Source organism: Grus americana, chromosome 7 (assembly GCF_028858705.1).
Source record: "Grus americana isolate bGruAme1 chromosome 7, bGruAme1.mat, whole genome shotgun sequence".
NCBI lineage: Eukaryota > Metazoa > Chordata > Aves > Gruiformes > Gruidae > Grus > Grus americana.
The window spans coordinates 19,139,691-19,160,803 of NC_072858.1; the positions used below are offsets into that span (position 1 = coordinate 19,139,691).

Consider the following 21,113-nt stretch of genomic DNA (forward strand, 5'->3'; position numbering starts at 1 on the left):
TGGTCCTCCAGTGCAGTCTCCCTTTCATCCTTGGGTATGTGCTGCAACAGCAGAAGCTTTAATAACTTAGGGCTACTCTTGCCATCCATTCCTACTTCTGGAATATTTACCCTCCAGTAAATCTCCGTTTACATCAATTCAATTGCCAGGCTGAGGCAGATGCATTAAAAACCTAAAGTTACAGTGCAGTGGTGAATGCATGATAAACCCGATATAGGTTAATTCAACAGAATGCACATAATTTTTCCTGATTAAATTTTCATCTTGTATGAGATTATTTCTCCACAATATGAACAAAAGTTTTTAAAGCTAAAAATCTTTTGAAGCGGCATGTGATACAGTTTAACAAAAACTTGTGTTTAGATGGTTTTGGCCTTCTATTGTTAACCACTGTTTACATTATTATACCATAAAGCAAACACTGCTGCATCAAAGGTTAGAGAACTCTAACAGAGAAAGTAGATAACATAGACTATATATATCTCATGGGAATATTTTAATTAGTAGTCACATTCTGTCAGTTTAGCAGAAGTTGACATTTTTCAGAATGAGTATGAGTGGCCCTGCTTGAACGTGGACTAAGCATGATACAGTGTTATTAAACTTATACACATGCAGTTAAAACAAGCAACTGCTGATGTTCTCCTGGCTGTTTCAAAATGACTGTGTCTGGTAAGATTTGTTTTAAAAATCAACTGGATTCTAAGTGAGATTTCAAAGCATAGTTGATCAAGTGTCCCTATTGAAAAAAACCCCAAACAAACAGCATTTTCTAAACAAATTTATCAGCTAGGGTCATGTTTATACAATAGCGGATACACAATGTTCTACCCAAGCACATTAAAAACACAGTTACAGTAGTAATTGGGCAGCAGTTGTGATACTTGGAAACACACACAACCGGTACAGATTCCCTTTTTTAAGGACTACCAGGTAAGGGACAGTGTGGATGACAAATTCTTGCCTCATGTCTCCACAATGTAGGAGCTTGGTCCTGCCAGTACGAAGTTGTACTTGTGAGATGCTGAGTGGCCTTAACTCTCACTGAACATGATGAAAATTGAAGCATTCAGCACCTTTCAAGACCACAACATAAAGAACAAATGAGAAGCAGTGCAGAAAAAGCTCTCATTTAATTATCAGAGGAAAGCAGCATAACAAAGATCCTAAAATACTTACTCCTACTTTATAGCATGAGGAAGAAAATTATGTTAATAAATGCTTATGAATTAATTATAATTTCAAAGGTGGTTAACTCCTAGCATTGCATACAACAGGTTTATTTAAAAACATAGTGCCATATAAGTGATGTGAGCGTTTTGATTTCCTTATAGCAGTTAAAAAGTAACAGAGGAATAGTGTTTGAATCAAACAACGTGGTCATTTTCATGTTATGAGAGAAACAGAATTAACAAAATAAACTGAGCTAGTCACAGTAAATATATATCACATATTAGCAACAGCAAACGTGGTATTACAGAGAGGGTGATTACAGCCCTCAACTCAGTGATGAAAATACAGCTGCTCTCATTTTTCAGTGTTTCTTAAACTTCTGACTTTCCTGTTGACTGACTTGTACTCAGTAGTTCTTGGAATGTCCTCTAACAGTACTTTTTTAAAAAAACTCATTTTGTACATATATGCACTCATCTAACACATAGAAAATAAAGATTGCTTTCTCAGCATTATCAAAGAAGGGGAGTAGTTTGTTGAAATCCCTGAAGAACTACTGGATCATCCTAATGTGAAACAGAGTAATTCTTTACATAGGAATAAAATGTATCCTTTAAAAGGAACAGCCAGGACACATTAGAACTTGTGAACTCCAAGCATTTCATTAATTTTACTCATTAATGCGGCTCTAACATTTTTGAAAGATATCAATATTTGATGTCAGTTCTCAAGTAAATTCCAGAGAGAAAATAAACATTGGTCTATACAGCCAAGTTCTCAGTAACATTTGAAATAAGTGAATAATTCTAATTCTGCAAGTAGATCTACGTGAGTGCAACCTTACATCCCTATAGGGCTACGCTGGAGTGTGTTTCTAGGCAAGTCTCCAATTACCCTCCAGTTATCTAAGAGTTACTTGTATTTTGTAGATGGTAGAATTACCGGGACACATCTGGACTGGGAAAATAATGAAAGAAAAAAATTTCCCTATTTTTGTTAATAGACATTGTGGAACAATCTGAATGATATTTAGAGGGAAGTCAGAGCATTCACCTTCACTGAATACCAAGTCTCTAGACGTCTGATGGAAATGCCATTTTATGACTTTTAAAATCTTGAAAACTTCACAGCATTGCTTAGGTTGGAGGAGACCTCCTGAGATCATCTAGTCCACCTCCTCTGCTCAAGCAGGGTCAGCCAGAGCAGGTTGTCCAGGACTGTGTCCAGCTGGGTTTTGAATATCTCCACAAATGGGGACTGCAGCTCTCTGGGCAATCTCTTCCTGTTTTGACCACTCTCATAGTAAAAAAAAAAAAAAAAAAGTTTTCTTGTGATCAGATGGGATTTCATGTTTCAGTTTCAGTTTGTGCCCATTATCTCTTGTCCTGTTAGTGGGCACTACTGAGAACAGTTTGACTTCCTCACCTTCATTCCCTCCCATCAAGTATTTATACATGCTGATAAGACAGACACACACACACACCCCCACCCACCCAGCCTTCTCTTCTCCCAGCTGAGCAGTCCTCACACTCTCAGCCTCTCCTCATATGAATGATGCTTCAGTCCCTCAATCATCTTTGTGGCCCTGTGCTGGACTTGCTTCATTTCTTTCTCATACTGAGAAGCCCAGAACTGGACACAGCACTCCAGGCATCGCCTCATCAGTAGAGATGAGTAGAGAGGAAGATCACATCCCTTAAACTGCTGGCAACTTGAATTACGGCATATTTACTCAAGTATGAAAAATAGACCAAATATAACCACTTTTGGATCTTTTATTTCCAGTGTTAAATTCCCTATCCACTAGAACAGTATCTAGGATAGAACCACACACTAATTGGGTTGGATGGGACCTTTGGACACCATCTGGTCCAATGTCCCTGCTCAAAGCAGATCTAACATTAAAGTTAAATCAGATTGTTCAGAGCTTTATCTAAATAAATTTTTAATTTATCCAAGGATGCCAATTCTACAGCATCTCTGGGCAACCTGTCTCAGCCCTTGGCAATATTCATTGTGGATTTTTTTCATTAGGTCCAGTTGGAATTTTCCTTGCTGCATCTTGTGTACTTTCCCCTATATATAATTTACTAGCAGGAAGTAAATGTAACTCTTACTGTCATTACCACTGTCTTTGCCATTATCTTGGGATCATGCATCATATTTCTTTGTTTTTTAGGCAAAGAGCAGTAACATTGTTTATCATATAAACAATATTACTATGCTGAGTGTGAAGACTGTCTTTGATTTTATAGGAAATGATAGGAACTAGGCTATTCTTATCCCCATCTCTTATTTGTGAAAATGATCAGCAGTGAGGTTTTGTGTTTCTGCTGTGAGGGCTTATTTTCATCCCTACTAAGCTCCATATAAAATGCTGTATATTAGCAAATATTAGCACTTCTGGGATATATATAGCATTTTTTTCTTATATGCTTACTTTTCCTTTATAGTCTAAAGTAGCAAAGCAGGTTGCAAAATGCTAACATCTGTATTATTACGCCATTGACAAATAAGTAAACAAGACAAATACATTCAAGATACATTTCAAGAGTAAGGTAAAACTGTGTTCTAACAGTTGAACTAATTTCAAGCATTCCAACTTTGTTGAACTAATTTCAAGCAAATTTTAAAAAGAGAAATTGTAAAGTAAGTTCTTACAGGTTTTATAATAATTGGCTGCTAGTAAAGAAGAGGGAATCAAATTAGTAACTCTACCAAGGGAAAGACGAGCAGATCTGTATTGTTAAACATTTCCTTGGCATGCTAAAATACTGATCAATCAGAGCACACGCTATCTCTTCCCAGTCAGAGAAACACAGAAAACAAGTAAGGAACAAGGCCATAGCACTGTGAGAGTGAGATTACCACTGCAAGAAAAAAAAAAAAATCACAACTGTGAAATAAAATTTACTAGAAATTGTCACTACCACAAAGGAGAAAATTTAGCCACTTGTATGCAGAGGCTGAAGTGAAAAAATACCTGGTTTTGAACATATTATTAGTTGGCCATTAAACATACTGAGGGAAGATCTTGTGACCAGCTTGACATATCTCCCTGTGAACAACAGATTTAAGAACTGTGGTTATGGTCTTCAGGGGTATTGCAAATTTAAAAATACCAATCTATCACAGCAGTATTCAAACTATTCAGCTGAAAGCAGCTGTAGATTTAAGAATTAAGTGTGATAGGCATATTTTAAAAAAAACATTTTCCTTGTGTTGCCTTGATTATTTTGTCGCTATTTTGTATTTTTCTTTTGAAGAATAGTTTTAATAGGTATGACTGTATGCATCAGACAAAAACATGTCCAGAAACTTCTCAAAGAAAGTGGGACAAACTTTTAAAATATTAGTGACCAAATTCTCTATTTAGTTACTCTAGTATCGAGCTGTGTGAACTGTGATCAGCTGTTGCTTTCTGGTTTTTGTTTGGTTTTTGGTTTTGGTTTTCTTTTTTTTTTTTTTTAAGCACAGCAAAGGTACACTATAAACTGCCACATAGCCAAGCTGATTCTTCATCTGAGAATGACCTAATTGACATCATTTTGGCTTCATGGCAAATTCTTCATTACGGTATAGAGCCTTGCATTGTGCCACAATGGTATTTTTGATTCTCTTCATACATAATTGATTTTTGGTGACAAGGTGGAGAGAGAGGTTTTAAACCATCAGAGATTAGGAGTGATGCAACAGCAGGAAGGATACAAGACGTGCAATCCAGAGGCTTCTGTGCATCCATTTGCCTCTGTGCTCAGTTTCAAAACAATGATCTGCAGTGGAGTTAGGAACTATAGGCAACTAAAATACTGGTGGTATCCTCAACCTCTCCTGGTTTTGTCTTATAGCACACTGTAGTTTCAATGCACTTTAGTCTCCTGCATTACATCGCCTTTAGTTTTTTATAGGGTATTGAAAAAATGTTTTGTGGTTCTTGGTATGTTCTGTAGGCTGAAATGGAGTAGGCATAATTTCACATAATTTGCCTGTGATTGTGGGGAATCACAGAGAATGACCAAAGTAGTCTTTTACAGCCCTATGTTTTATATAAATTTACAGCAATTCTGTATAAGTACTTAGAGCAAGTAACAGTCACACATTTTGGTAACAGCTTAAAGAGATGCATAATTTGGAACAACCCACCTTGGTTCTAAATCAGCTGTTCTCCATGCACCACAAAGATCTTGCATCTTCAGAATTACTTTTTTGGGCTCTGGCCAGTTATTTCACTTTCACTGCATAGTTTGTTACACTTTCTCTGAACTCAGTGAAATCACACACGTATTGCCATTTCTATTGTATAATCTCTAATACTTCTTAACTACTTTACTTGTATTGGTATCTGATTATATGCTTCTGCCAGTTCAGTTTCCTTTTACTCTGCTCTCTACAATAGCATCACCTGCTTATTCTGTGGCTTTTCCAGAGAAAATCTACGAGGGAATTAATGCTATTTCAAATCTCCCTGCTACTGCACAATGGGGAAAAAAAATAAAAATCAATCAGTGACAATCAGAGCCACATTATCAGAAAATGCCAGTGGTGTAACATGCACAGGCCAGCCTGAATATAGCTGCTGTCTGTATGGGCAAGACTATGTCTCCTCCACAGATTTCCAGGACCTGTTGGTCGTGAGGCAAACACTTTGCCAACTCTACGTATATATACTTCCAGGGGAAAAATACCTCTATACCAGTATAAGCACAGCTTTCAAGTTTTCTAATTGGGTCTCAATGAAGTCTATGCTTTTCCACAAGACATCCCAAGGACTATTTGCTATAATTCAATTACCTTTTTTAAAAAAAAAAATCCTTTTTTCTGTCAGCATTATATTGCTTTTTCGATTCTATACTGCATATTATGTATCATATATTTTATATATATATATTTTAGTCTTTTTTCCCCTGAAAATATCAAAGCCACTTACATCAACACATACAGCTCAGCAAAGCAATAACGTGAAGCGTTCAAATAGTTTTCTAAGAGTGTCATCTTTCAATCTCTAGGAAATGGAAAATAAACTGTAAGAACCCTCCAATGACTCCTGCTAAAATTGCTACTAACAGATTTTGTTTCTTACAGTTGAAAACTGGCAGCAATGCAAATCAAATTGTATCACACATGTCAAACAGCTTCACAATTATGCAATCAACTTGCACTGCAAATTAAAAACAAGACTTGCTACTAGATCTTAAGTCAAAACAAATTTAAAACTCCAATAAGCTCAGCAAAAGCAATCCTCAAGAAATCTACTCATACCCATTATGATGGCAGAACCAGCAAAGAAAGAGGCTTGCAAGGAAATAGAAAAGTAGCAACCAAATTGCCTCATCTTTTACAAGACAAATTAATGACATTCACAATATCTTAAGGAGTTAACTACCCTACTTCAATCAATTTTCAGTTCTGTTTCCCGTTCTCTCAAGAATAAAACCTTTAACTTAATAAGACAATGTTGGATGGACTCCATTTCATTTGAACTGTATAGGAAGACTCTCATTCACGGGAACTGCCACTTTGTCTGCCCATTAAAACAGTAGGCTTCACTGGAGGAAACCTGATACAGATACCTGTGAATTTCATTTTTAACTTGTACAATAAATAGATAATGGTTTTTTTTCTGGATAAATTAAGAGAAAACGGCGGGCAGACTAAGATACTCCAACCTAAGCTTCACATCCTCATACAATCTTTTTTGACAGCAATTTAGCAAATACATAGAGTCAAACTGTGCAGCAACATGTTCCATGTGATCCAGTCCATCCAATCATACAACCATAGTCACAGCTGAATTTGGCCTACTGAGTTAGGTAAAAGACAGTATCTCCATCTTTCCCTGGCATTAAGAAAAATAGAAGGTTTTTTACATATTTTGGACATTTGTAACAGTTCACATTAATAAATGAGAGTCGCTCCAGATAACATTTTACTGAAAGCATTATCTTGAAATAATAATAGTTTTTATCCAATATACTAATGGAAAAACATTAAGCAAAACTGATACTTTTAATTGATTCTTCATTTGAATAATATGCCAGTTTTAGGAGAGACAAACTCAGGATTCTAGCCAGAAGCTATTCTCAAGTGAACCATCGCTCCTCAGCCCATAACTTGGTATCATATGCCAGTTCTGCAGTCATATTAACTTAGGAAGTTGACAGTGCTGGTTTCCCAACTTTAGTCCTCTGACTGCAGTAAATCATAGAAGTTTGCATAAGCAGTGCCTGCGTCTGACATTATCATCACTGAGTTTTCTAAAGAAAAGATGTATAAAACAATTCCTAAGTATGCAAAAAGAGGTTTTGGTTTTGTTTTTTTTTTTTGTAATTACAAATCATGGCCTTCAGACTCTGTCTGCATCAAACAGCATATTCTGGATTGATGTGCATCTAATCAGACTGAGCACAAAATCAACCAAAAGCAGTGAGACTATGTTTATCATCCCTGCATCTTGAGCTTCCTTTTTGTAATGCTTGGAAGTCTGGGTTCAGCACGGTGCTAATGAGAACACGTGGCTTTGAGCTGAGTAGCCTATGGCAGTTTGGACTCTCTCTTTTTAGACTCTGGACAAGAGCAGGGCTGAGTCCCTCCCAGAATACAAAGAATATACACAATCCTGCTTTTAAAAAGCTGTACTGTCTGCTGAAGTTCATTCTCACATTACTAACTTGTCCAGTCTCATTAACTAGACAGGATCATGAACTACATTGCTAGAAAATTCTGTAGGAAGAAAATTATGGCAAGAAATGTAGGTAATATTTCAGGATATTACATGCTTTTGAGTCTAAGAAATCAGTTCTTAAGCACACTAGTACAGACAAAGCCCTTCAAGAGATGCAGTTGTTTGAATAAAACAAAATAATGTCTGTTTTGGTCCTTAAATATCTAATGGCACTTACTGAAAAGCTCTGACAAATGCTCAAATTGGATCATTCTATTAAGATTCTTGCTTTATATTTCAAAAAATAGATCTTTATTTCCTCTTTAAAAAGTTGTCATTTAGCAAGAATCACTTCCTTGCTAAATTCACTACATTCTCCTACAGGGGTATCTATACTTAAATAGCAATTGAACTATATTTATATTTTATATTTAGGTCCTGATTCTATAAACACTACCATTCATGCTTCACTATGCACGCCCATAATCCGTGCAAGTCCACAATCCAACTCATTAAAGTGGGTGACTATTCATTTGCATCAAGCTTAGTATGTAAGTCCATGCAGCAGTGTATATACATATATATGTAACAGTCACCTCCTTATATTTTACAAAGGTGTATAAAATCAGCAGAGAGCATGCATCATTCTTTACTATTGTTTCATACCTCACTGCTATTTCTAATCTGTATTGCAAAAGTTCCAAATCCTATAGTCACCATCAAACACTAAGAGATTCTAAGAGGTGAGGTTTATCTCAGATAAACCTCAGCTTGAGGCTGCCAGCTGGTTGTTTGGTTGTTTTTTTTTTTTCCCCAGTATCAACACATTAAAAAAACCCCCATACCCAAAACCTTTTCACTTTCAACATTTTTCACAATTGGTTATGGTCTGAGTTGCCTGTTAAATACATTTCAAATATATTTTTCTAAAGTAGATGATAAAGATACCATACAACATCTGACCTTTCTACATTACTACAACCTGTACACACTTTGCTGAGTTTTTTTTTAGATGAGACTGTTCTCTTCAGCACTGCGATAAGTTTTGGTTCTAGAGGCTTAAAGCTAGAAGGTTTCACCTATCAATTTACATGGCAAATCTCACTCCATTCCCTAACCTAATATCCTTGGTAGGCTTTTAAGAATAAAAGACATGATACTCTTAAAATTATTTCCCTTTATCACAAATGCATAGATGGGAATATGAATTTTTGACAAGGTATTGGGCTTATAAGAACTTGTTGATACATATAACACATAGCCTGCTCCTATCATCATCATGCTGTCTATTTAATAATTCACATTTAAATACAAGACCTTAGTTGCCACAGCTCAGTAGGAATAAAATTAAGGAGATTTACATTTTCCTGCAGAGAAATCTGGAATGCTGCCTAATGTTTTATCCTTGTGTCTTTTAAACTTGTCAGAAACACTGGTGCCATCATAACCCACCATCAGTCAGGAACTAATACATGTATTTCGGTGCTATGTCTTCCACTAAGCAACTTACCAAAATCATGAGAGAAACCATTGTTAGAAAATATATCAAAAAGAGATACCTTCAAATACAGACTGCCAATTTACAGTTATCCAATATATTTTAAATCTATTGTACAAATTTCTTCATTGCATCTGTTGGTCTCCATACTTGTCCCAGTGAAGCAATTCCCATGTCCATCCATGTGCCACCCCTCCAACCCTGCCTTTTTTGAAAAAAAATTATCAGTGAACAGTGTAAAAAATGGCAAGAACAAGTTGAAAACCCTCAAGGTGAGGTATTGAAACTGCTTCCTAATAATACTATTTTATGTTAGTGTCCTTCATTCAAAAAGGACAAACTAATGAATTTTAGTACAGAGACACTCAATAATATTCATGAAAACTACAATTTTTGGTAGAATTCATGTGATGCTTACAAAACCACATAACAAAAATTGTTATAAAGAAAAGATAAAGAAGAAAAATAGAAAGTATACTCTTTTGCTGTAGATAGATTACATACAGTCACTTTTTTGATAAAGGAAAAAGCAGCTCCATAGTTTGGATTCTAGAACAACCATCCAAATCTTTAGAAACATAATCTTTACTTTGTAACAAGGTCAATATTACTAATTTTAGGCAAACATCCTGTGCTAGTTTTGGCTGGGTAGAGTTAATTTTCTCCACAGTTGCTGGTAGGGGGCTCTGGTTTGGGTTTGTGCTGAAAACAGTGTTGATAACACAGGAATGCTTTCGTTACTGCTGAGCAGTGCTTACACAAAGCCAAGGCCTTTTCTGCTTCCCACACCACCCCTCACCAGTGAGTAGCTGGGAGTGCACAAGGAGTTGGGAGGGGACACAGCCGGGACAGCTGACCCCAACTGACCAAAGGGATATTCCATACCATATGACGTCATGCTCAGCATATAAAGCTGGGGGAAAAAGAAGGAAGAGGGGGACATGTTCAGAGTGATGTTGTTTGTCTTCCCAAGTCACCATTACACATGATGGAGCCCTCCTTTCCTGGAGATGGCTGAACACCTGCCTGCCGATGGCAAGTGGTGACTGAAATCCTTGTTTTGCTTTGCTTGTGTGCACAGCTTTTGCTTTACCTATTAAACTGTCTTTAGCTCAAACCAGGAGTTTTCTCACTTTTACCTTTCCAATTTTCTCCTCCATCCCACTGTGGGGGAAGTGAGTGAGTGGCTGTGTGGTGCTCAGTTGCTGGCTGGGGTTAAACCACCACAGTCCTCACTATGAACATGACCTCTCAATGATGTTATTGTCCAAACCACTGGCACTGATGGAAACAGGATCCAATTTAAATGGTACTTAGTGCACAAAGAATCATAAACTTGTAACCACTTACAAGACTACTGTAAGTAATTTATTTAGCATAGACAAAAGATTATGATCCCTACTTCTTTGATAAGTGTCTCTTCTTCAAAGCCACAAAATACAGTAACATTAATCAGACAAGATACAAATATTGACAGTAGAGTGAAAGGTAACTGCTACTCTACCACATAATTTTCTCCCTCTGTTTATGATTTTATCATACGAAGTTCCTGAAGAGCCACTAAGATGATGAAGGGATTGGAGCATCTGTCATATGAGAAGAGGTTGCCTAGCCTTGCTCAGGGGAGTTCTTATCAATACCTGATGGGAGAAGTAAATAAGACAGAGCAAGAGACTTCTCAATATTGTCCAGTGGCAGGACAAGTGGCAGTGGACACAAAGTGAAACATGGGAAATCCCATTTAAACATAAAGAAAAAAATCCACTGTGAGGGTGGACAAACCCTAGACTTGTTTGCTTGGTGAGGCTGTGGAGTCTCCATCCTTGGTAATTTGTCTAGTTGACCCTGCTTTGAATAGACGGGCTGGACTAGACAAACGGACAATGAGGTGGACTGAAAACTGGCTGAACTGACAGTCTCAAAAGGTTATGATCAGCAACACAAAGTCCAGCTGGAGGTCAGTCACTATTGGAGTAACACAAGGGTTGATTGTGGGGCCAGTACTGCTTGACATCATCATTGAACAGTTGGACTTAATGATCTTAAAGGTCTTTTCCAACCAAAACAATTCTATGATTCTATGATTAATGACCTGGTAATGGGACAGAGAGCATACTCAGCGATTTTTCAGATGATGCAAAACTGAGAGGAGTAGTTAATACACCAGATGGTTGTGCCACCACTCACAGGGACCAGCAAAGGCTTCAGAAATGGGCGAACAGGAGTCTTATGAAGTTCAAAGGGAAATGCAAAGTCTTGTACTTGCAAGGAACAGCTCCTGCACCACTACATGCTGGGGACTGATGGGACTGAAGCAGGTTTGCAGAAGAGGACCTGGGTGTCCTGGTGGGCATGAAATTATATATGGTCCAGCAACGCACCCTTGCAGTAAAGAAGGCCAACAGCCACCTGGGCTGCATTATGAAGAGTATTACCAGCAGGTTAGGAGAGGTGGTGAGACACATCTGGAATGCTGAGTGCAGTTGTGAATTCCCCAGTAAAAGAGATATGGACATACTGGAGTAAGTCTAGTGAAGGGCCACAAAGATGACTGAGGGATTGGCACTTCTATTGCATGAGGACAGGCTGAGAGAGCTGGGAGTGTTTGCCCTGCAGGAAAGCAGGTTCAGGGGAAATCTTATCATTGTCTACAAATTCTTGAAGGAGGAGGGAGGGAGGAGTAAAGAACAATGAGCAAGAGTTGTCAGTGGTGACCAGTGAAAGGACAAGACGCAATAGACACATATTGAAACACAAGAAATTCCATTTAAACATCAGAAAGTTTTTTGTGAGGTTGTGGAGTCTCCATCCTGAAGAGATTTTCACAACCCAACGGGATAAGGCCCTGAGCAACCTGCTGTAGTTGACCCTGCTTTAAGCAGGGGTGCTGAACTAGATGATCTGCAGAGATCCTTTCCAACCTTAACATTTCTGGGATTCTGTGAAATACTAACCAGAATTACTCAGTAGGTTTGGAATATGCTCACTACATGCAGTTGTAGGCTACCTGAAAGAGTTAGTAATTCCAGTTGAGTCTGAACTGTATCAGAGGCGTACGCCATGGTGAATGCTGGGGTCTCGTCTCATGGCCATGACATTGGTCCCAGGCGAGTGTGCAGCATGGATACTAGGGATATACCCAAGCATGCACTGCCTGTCACCTCTTTGGCTTCATTGTCATATGGGATCCACTGTGGTGAGCACCATAATGTAAACTAAACAAAAGCCACGGGGTTTTCCTAAAAATCATTACAGATCACTATCATTATATTACACAGTAGCTCTGTGTCCATTCCCATTTGCTCAATGACATGTCTAAAACTTTAAATTATGAAGAAACTACTGTATATGCTAAATAATTAACAATTATAGTAAGCTTCCTGGAATAGTGCATAACAGCAAAATACACAGTCCTGTTAAACTGGGTTAACAGCTGCTTCGCATATCCCAACTTCCCTCTTCTTTCCCTTAATTCAAATTTTTCCCTTTCTCTTGTCCTTCCTGTGTTTCTCTGCTTCTATGGGTTGCTACATTTCTCAGAGGCCCCAAATTTTAACTCAAAATCTGATGAACCTGTTAGCTTCCAGAAAAATAATTGTGTTTTCAAAATATTGTTTTGGGGTAGAGGTGTTACTCCATGTTACTTTTGTAACAGGAGTCTAAATACTTCTTGAAGAGGAAAACTCAACAATCTCAAACTGCAGAATATGTCCTTCCATAGTATAGAATTCTACTCGATCAAGTTTTATATTCAGTGCACTACCTGACATTTGAACAGCTATAGCCCAACTGTCATAGAGGAGAACGTAATTTAAGAAGGAAATGAGTGCTCTGTTAGAGGTGGTTCAGGACGGGAATGAGGGTAACTACATTTGGGGTCTGGATTATGTATTACCACTATCCAGCCCTAGGCAAATCTGTGCAAATCTGTATTGACTCAAGCTTTAATTATGTTTATTTCTTGTTTTTCTTACAGCACCAAGGAAATCATACTTCTTGGGAATTCTGGGGCAGCTGTCAACTAGTATTCCCCAGCAAAACAGCTTTGTTTAGCAAAGCAGCCACAGAGGCATGCCTTCTGGTCGTCTGTGGGTAAAGGAAGAATCTGCGTATTATGGTGCAGGGAGGGCTAAGGGTAGATAGAGGATGGAAAAAACTTGCCTCTACAGGAGAATAAATCAGAAGAAAAATCTAAAGGTTGACTGCACAATTTAGTAAAGGAGTAAACCAGAAGCTCATAAAAATAAGACTTTATTTTTTTTTTCATTAAAGGAAAAAGCAAATCTACTCTTTAATCTAGCTAACTCCAGTAATTATGGAAGTGAACATATAGAATGTACATCAGCATAACCTAGCCACACAAGGGTCCAGAGCAAGCTGGGACCCATTTACTGAAACACCTATTTTTATTGATATTTAACAAAGCTGGCTAGATTACACTTAATGCAAATATATCCATTCAGCTAATACACCTTCAGCTGCAGTGGAAACACACCCTTTCAGAGTCCATCTGGTCTAAAGGGTCTCCAGTCTAAACTGTGAGAAGAAAAGGATGCATTACTGAGACTGTTTTACACAGAGAGTAAAATTTTCTAGTTGGTTTCCTAATAAATTTCTGATGTCAGCCACATAGAGAGACATTAATTAAACTTCCAAGTCTCAAATTCCAATACAATGTTTTAATCACAACATTATTCTTCATCTGAATGTTCATTTGACATGCATTTAAATCAGACACCTAATCTCTGAGGTGAGAGATTTTATTTTGGAAAAAATAGCCATACTGAACACTTAACCTACATACTGCCTCATATTGCTATTGATACTAGCTCCTGAAAATAATCAAGATATCTGCAGTTAGTTTATAACAGGATTGGTAAGGAATTAAAAGGTAAATCTCGAATTTGCAGTATATGGAGGCAAGTGTAATATTTTGCAAGCTAAAATATTTGAAGATAAAAAGCTGGATTCTTCAGAATTTCATATCTTATATAGTATATGTGTATTTATGAATATATAATTTTATACACTGGCAAAATGGGGGATTGAAACAGAACATTGTGTTTTAATTGCATTTTTGCATTCAGTTTTAAGAGAGAGTAAATGACCACTTAAGATGACAAAGAATCAGACCCATCTACTCATCTTTCTTCTTCATATTAACAAACATCTCATGAATGTGAATATCACTGTTTACACAGCCTAATCCCACACAATACCTCCACAACTTCCTGAAACAAGTTATTTTTATGTCTCTATGATGTAATTAAATATGCTTTTACCTCTGCTGTGATGAAGAGGTCGTTGGTTAATACACATCTAGTACTGATAGAGTGTTTTACAGCTACACATTCATTATTAAAAAGGAAATAAAAATGCACAGTTATGCTCATTTCCAAAGCAGCAGTTAATATTAACAATCACTGAAACAGAAATACTGTCTCACTTTATACTTGTAATTAACTGAAAGTATTTTTGGTTGCAAATAAAAGAACATTATTACAGATTCCAGCAGACACACATACACTCTGCATTGCAGTTTAAAGACAACATCTCCATCATTGCATTCTTTGCACCATGGTTAGAAGTGTACTTGTAAACTACTCTTATTCCACACATGCACAAGTACCAGAATCTCCCAATAACTAGCAGGGAATATGTCAAATAAAGGATACCACCGGTGTCCACAGTGCATTTGCAACTCTGGGAGAACAAAGTGTCACTCCTTCTAACTCCTGTAAGCATTCCTAGGTGAGAAAATTCCAGCACTACATTATCTAATAAAAAATGTGCTGGAAGCATGTGGACATTATTAAGAACTGAAGTGGTCCTCTGGTCTACTGCTCTACTACACCTCTTAGTCATGAGGCCACAAAGATTGCATTATAATCCCATGGATGCTTCGTTATCTTTGGTTAGGTTTGATGACCACTGCACAGGCAGAAACTGCTCATATGAAAATGCCAAATTTCTATTCTTTTTTCTAGTCCCTTCCTCACACCTCCCAAACCCAGGATGGTTAGATACTGTAAGTACCTTCTGCTCTGTCTAAAGTACTTCCATACTTTATAAGCATTCGAGTGAACTCTTTACTTCACAGTGGAGTCAGTGGCTCATTTCACTAATGACATGTGAGCAGAGATGAGGAAAGAATAAGGTTTTCATGCAATATTCAAACATTGTTATGGAAATAAAATTGTTCACATGAAGAATGCTAGACTGCTTACATCCCTACAGACTCCACGTCAACAAAAATAACAGCAACCTTTTTGCTCTATTCCCAAAACAGCACTGCTAGTAAACCTGCAAAATTCTCAGTAGATTCCAGCAAAAATTTCAGTTTCACTAGAGACTAATGCCAAATATGATCTTTCAGATGTTATTTCTCTATAAAAGGAATGCATTATGTTAGACAGGAGTAGGTGGAAACATAAGACACTTAGGCAAAACATCCAAAAGCCTCCTGTACAAGAAAATAAACACTTTGAGAAAGTTGAGCATTATGCAATGCACGCAACTGTGTAAGTAGTCTGTTTTCTGCAGTAAAAGAAATGAAACAGAACACTTACTGACCTAAGTACAAATTTGTGTCCAAGACAAACCTAAATTCTTATTTTTCAATTCATTCAAGTCTTGAGCACTTCAGCGGGACACACTGCTTAAATATGTACCTTGAATATCTTTGATGTGTGGATTCCCTTCTCAGTCTGAGTTAGAAATATTCATCATCTCCCCCACCACGAGAACTACACAATATGTTCAAAAGCTCTAAAGATATCTGTAAAAGACTGCCCTCCTTCCTTCCTGACAAATATTTTGTTATTCAGATGCTACATATAGCTTTTTATAGTTTAAATCTAAATGCTTCCTAGGTCATCCTGCTAAATAACCATACTGGGCCTGGCTAGGATAGAGTTAACTTTCTTCATAGCAGCTCATATGGTGCTGTGGTTTAAATTTTTGACCAAAACAATGCTAGTAAAACAATAACATTCTAGCTATTGCTGAACAGTGTTTGCACAGCATCAAGGCCTTCTCTTTTTCTCAGTACCCACTGCCATGAAGATTAGGGGGTGTGCAATAGGTTGGGAGAGGACACAGCCAGGCAGATGACCTGAACTAACCAAAGAGATATCTCATGCCATGTAACGTCATACTCAGCCATAAATAGGGAAATGAGGAGGGGTTAGGGAGGTTAGCTGTCTTTTGCTTGGGAACTGGATGGGCATCAGTCTGCCTGTGGGAGGTGGAGAGTGATTGTCTTTGCCTCACTTCTTCCCTTCCCTTTCCCTTTCCCTTCCTTTCCTTTCCTTTCCCTTCCCTTCCTTTCTTTTCCTTCCCCCATCTTCCACTTATCCTTTACTTGTTAAACAATTTTTTTTTTTATCTTGACCCCCAAGTTTTTTTGCTTTTACTTTTCTTTATCCTTTCCCAGTCCCACGGGGGGTTGGAGGGGTGAGTGAGTGAGCAATTTGTGGTGCTTAGCTGCCTAGCACGGTTAACCCACAAAAAGAACATAATCGACAAAATGAGTAATGTCTGACCTTTCTGTTGTGTTGTCTGGTGATGTGTGAGTAGGTAGTGTGAGGGTTTATACACACTTATGACATGACTAAGCCTATATTTGTGTTACAACCAGATGTATGCTGTTCCACTTCTCATGGCCAGATACAGATGTGCATTGTATGACATGCCCAACACCTCCGAATGATGGAAAGAATGTGGGAGTGGGCCGGGTGCCAGATGAACTACTTACCCAGGCAGTATCCAGCTCAGTCTGTAGTTTGCCTATAGGTCAATCAACTATAAGACAATAATTTTGTGTAACACTGTACATTGATTATGTATTGTCAACACAAACGCTTTCAACATACCTGCCCCAAAATAAACACAAAAAGTCTACCAAAACATGGCCATCTACTGCACATGCTTCTCTCCTTGGGGAGAGGATGTGTTAAAAGCATGTGACAGATGATAGGCACATTGTTTAATACACTGCTGGAAGATGTTTCATTTACACGGCAATAAACACAGTGTAAGAAGCCATACAGAATAATGACATGATCTCATAACAGATAGATATTTATATCAAGTTATTGACTTTTTTTTTTTAGAATGGGAATATACTATACATCATACTAGTGCCATCTCACTGATACTTGTTACTTTTACTGCATTCATAGTAAAGCACCATTTGTATTACCGAATATTCTTAATGTCCTCTCACTGAGCATGAAAATGCTGCATTACATCAAAAATAAAAAGCCTCTTAGCAGTAGATTTTCATACAGAAATTTTATGGGTAAAATAGAAATCAGAATATATGGGCTATAAATTAGAAGTTGTTGCAAGCAATTTTTCCTATTGACTTTAGGGGGATTTGAACCTGTGGCTTTTGACTTTCAAAATAAACACTGCATCACTGTCACATGAAAAACACTAAGAACACTGAAGTATACTGCAGAACTAGTGTAATCTACTTGTCATAGCAAACTGAGTATCTCTTACAGGGGCTTAAAGATTACTGTACATCTGAGACAAAGCTCTTTCTTGCACACCACTGGAATACAGTACAAATGACTTAAAGAATGCAGTTATTAACAAGGATGTTTATCAATTATAACAAAATATTTATTTTCTAGCAGCGGTATGAAAAAATCTGCCAAAATGAAGAGAAGCCGCCTGAAAGATAGGAACTCTGACTTCTTATGATTCCTAAGCATCTGTTAGCTCTACTTACACAACGTATACCCTTGTGTTACCTTAGGGAAGCTAGGGCATACACTTCCACACAATATTTATATTCTCTAACCTTATTATTTGCAAAATAAATATGAGACGTTCACACAAGTCTGGCTTTCTTCTTTCAGAAAGAACTCTTCTGGAACGCTGATCTCGGACCATTCTCTCACCTTAGTTTGCTTTTATCAGTTGTTAAAACAACACATCTTTTCTATGTTTATTTTTAAAGAACATAAAAATATAAATGGAGGTGGGTTTTATACAGAACAAATAGGGAACAGTATTTTTACAGATATCTAACCTACTCTGAGACCAACATGTTATGTAAATACAGTACACAGCTCTCCCTTGTATCCAAGGGCTATCTTTTGCAGAGCTACAGGGCTACATGTTGCTTTTCCATATACTTTTTGAATACTACCTACACTAAAGGAATATAAAAGGTCATTTAAAATGTAAATAGCCATGTATTTTACAAGGGACCCTGTCATGCCTTTATAAAGTGCTGACAAACTACACTAGATATGCTGTTCTTGAAAATGCCTCATCTGTTTAATAACATCCTACTGCCTTCTTGATATAAATGTCCCTCTATTCTGGTTTTACTTAATTAGCAATCTGAATTCTGGAGAATTTCAGGTAATCTCATGCAGAACATTCTCTGCCAGGGCTGTGTATAATTAAAGATCTAAATGTTATGGTAAAGACTGACTGCACAACCTTTACTATAACACATATTAAGTCAAAAAAGACCACTGTGATCATCTAGTCTGAGCTGCATTAAAAAACCCTACAAACCATAGGATTTATATTAATTCCCACCTGAAGTTCAACAGATTACTTTGACTAAATCATCCTTCTTAATTTTCAAGATTACCAATGCTGAGGAATCTACCACAATCATCAGTAGTTCCAATTAGCAAAAAAATAATAATAATTAAAAAATCCTTAATTGTAGTCTGAATTAGTCTGGTTTTTATTACCTCATTTGCTAAGCTACAGTCATTTGATTTTCTTTTAATCCGCAAGATTGAACAATCTGGTTTTGAATATCAATTACTTTATCTCAAATGTTTCCACTTAGTTTACCAAAGATAACATTAATGGATGGCTTGATTACTGTCTGGAAGTGCCACCTAAGCTTTACTTACACAACGCTGTGCCTCTGGTCTTTCATGATAAAGCATGTTTCCCAAGTCCTGTATCATTCTTTTAGGTCTCCTATACACCCCTTTCAATTTTTCTGCATCCTCCATGAAATGCAATTGCCAGAACCAAGTTCAGTAGTTGAGTAGTGATCACAGCATTAACAACCACAGAAGTGATGTAATTCGACAACTGCTTGATACTCCCCTTGCCCATTCATCCACTACCTTCATTCTTGTGCCTCCCCTTGATGCTGGCAGCTGATTATACCATGACCCTTCAAAACTTTTTTAGAAGTCTGTGCTTTGTGAGGGAAGAATAAGGAACCTGCAAATAGTTTCTACATAGTGATTTCTCTTTTGCTATTTATCCTATTCTTCTATTTTATTATCTCAGATCTTGGAGAGATCATGGAAGTGTATGAGACCTCTATTTGAACTCATCTAACGTCAGGGAGCTTAATTACATTTATATGTAATATATTGGTTTTAGAATTACCCCTATGGGTTTTGTTCTGCTGTTTCCTTCATGAACACCTAAACACCGTATGATTATTTCTGCAATTTCAAGCGAGGAAAGAGTTGGTAGGATATGAATGCCTAGCCCCCCATATGCATTCTCTGGCTTCCATCTCCTTTGTGATACTTTTTGGATTCACAGTTAAGCAGTACTCTAGGCTAACATTTGAATCAAATGTCTATTGTAGGGAAATCACAATTATATTACCTTAAGAATATTGCCAGATTATATCTCCATTTCATTTCTGCTGATGCGCTTGGTCCTTATTCAAAGTTTTGTATCATCTAGTTAAAGTACTTTTGTAATGATTTCCTCCTCTGTCTCCTCCCTGTCCTTTCTTTGGGTCGCCCTGAACATAGAACTTACAAACTCGTAGCTGCAGCATTTTATACCAGCTGAAGTCGGTACTTAGCAACAATGAGATCATAACTTGAATTTCAGTTCAGTGGGCACTAAATGGGTGTTTTTATATAACAGCACCTAGGATATGGGCCTGGAAAACATACATGGCAACCTTCCAGTCTTCTGTCTTATACTTACAAAAAGAAAGCTTTTGAAATTGTACCAGTCAGTCCATCTACATAAGACTAAAAATAATCAATCCATTTCTCTAGGATTAGGTGGTTGGTTCCAGCCAGTCAACTTGTAATGCAAGTACACCTGGTTTTACCCTGATGAGCTTTTACATAGCCAAATTCTGGAAATAATTACTACTCAAAAAAATTCAAATTTAATGCTACAGAAGTGAAAAAAGAGCAATTAAGGTTTTCTAAAATTAAATAAGCTTTCGTGGGTTTTAAACATAATCTGACATCAAGGGAAAGACCTTTTTCTTCTAGCTTTGTGCAAATTCACGGGTCTAAATTCAGAATATCCACAATAAGTTTAAAGGATTCCAATTGTAGCCCCTTAAATTAGTAGGAATGCTTGTCAGTACCTTCAGTGGAAATATGGAGTCAGAAATCAACCAAGGTATTCTCTAGGTGAATACTGATATAGTGTTATTTAAATGCGTGGAAGATTTCAACATCTTCAGTATTAAGAAAATTAATTGCCTTTTGACTTCATATTGTGGGGATGGAAGAATGCACTCAAGAGTATTTACATATGGTTTTCCTTCCGGTATCTTAACGAGGAAAAAGTCATACTCAAAACATTTTTAACAGTGGCAAAAAAATCTAGTACTAGAAAGTTGTCCTGACTTTGCAGTTAGTTTTCATACAAACAAGTTTTCTTGCACGTAAGACACTTCAACATTTGGATAAAGCATGAAAAATATCTTAGTGGATACCACATACAACAGCGTAGGAACTAGGCTAGTCTGAACCCATTTAAACATAGTTTTTCTGTTAAGAAGTAATCTTTGTATGGCCA

General features: G+C 37.2%; 1 protein-coding gene across 3 annotated transcripts in view; it reads right to left on the reverse strand.

Annotated features, from left to right (window-relative positions):
- The window catches only part of PCGF5 (polycomb group ring finger 5), a 70,707-nt gene that overhangs the window by 37,317 nt on the left and 12,277 nt on the right, over positions 1 to 21,113 (reverse strand). The window lies entirely within an intron of this gene.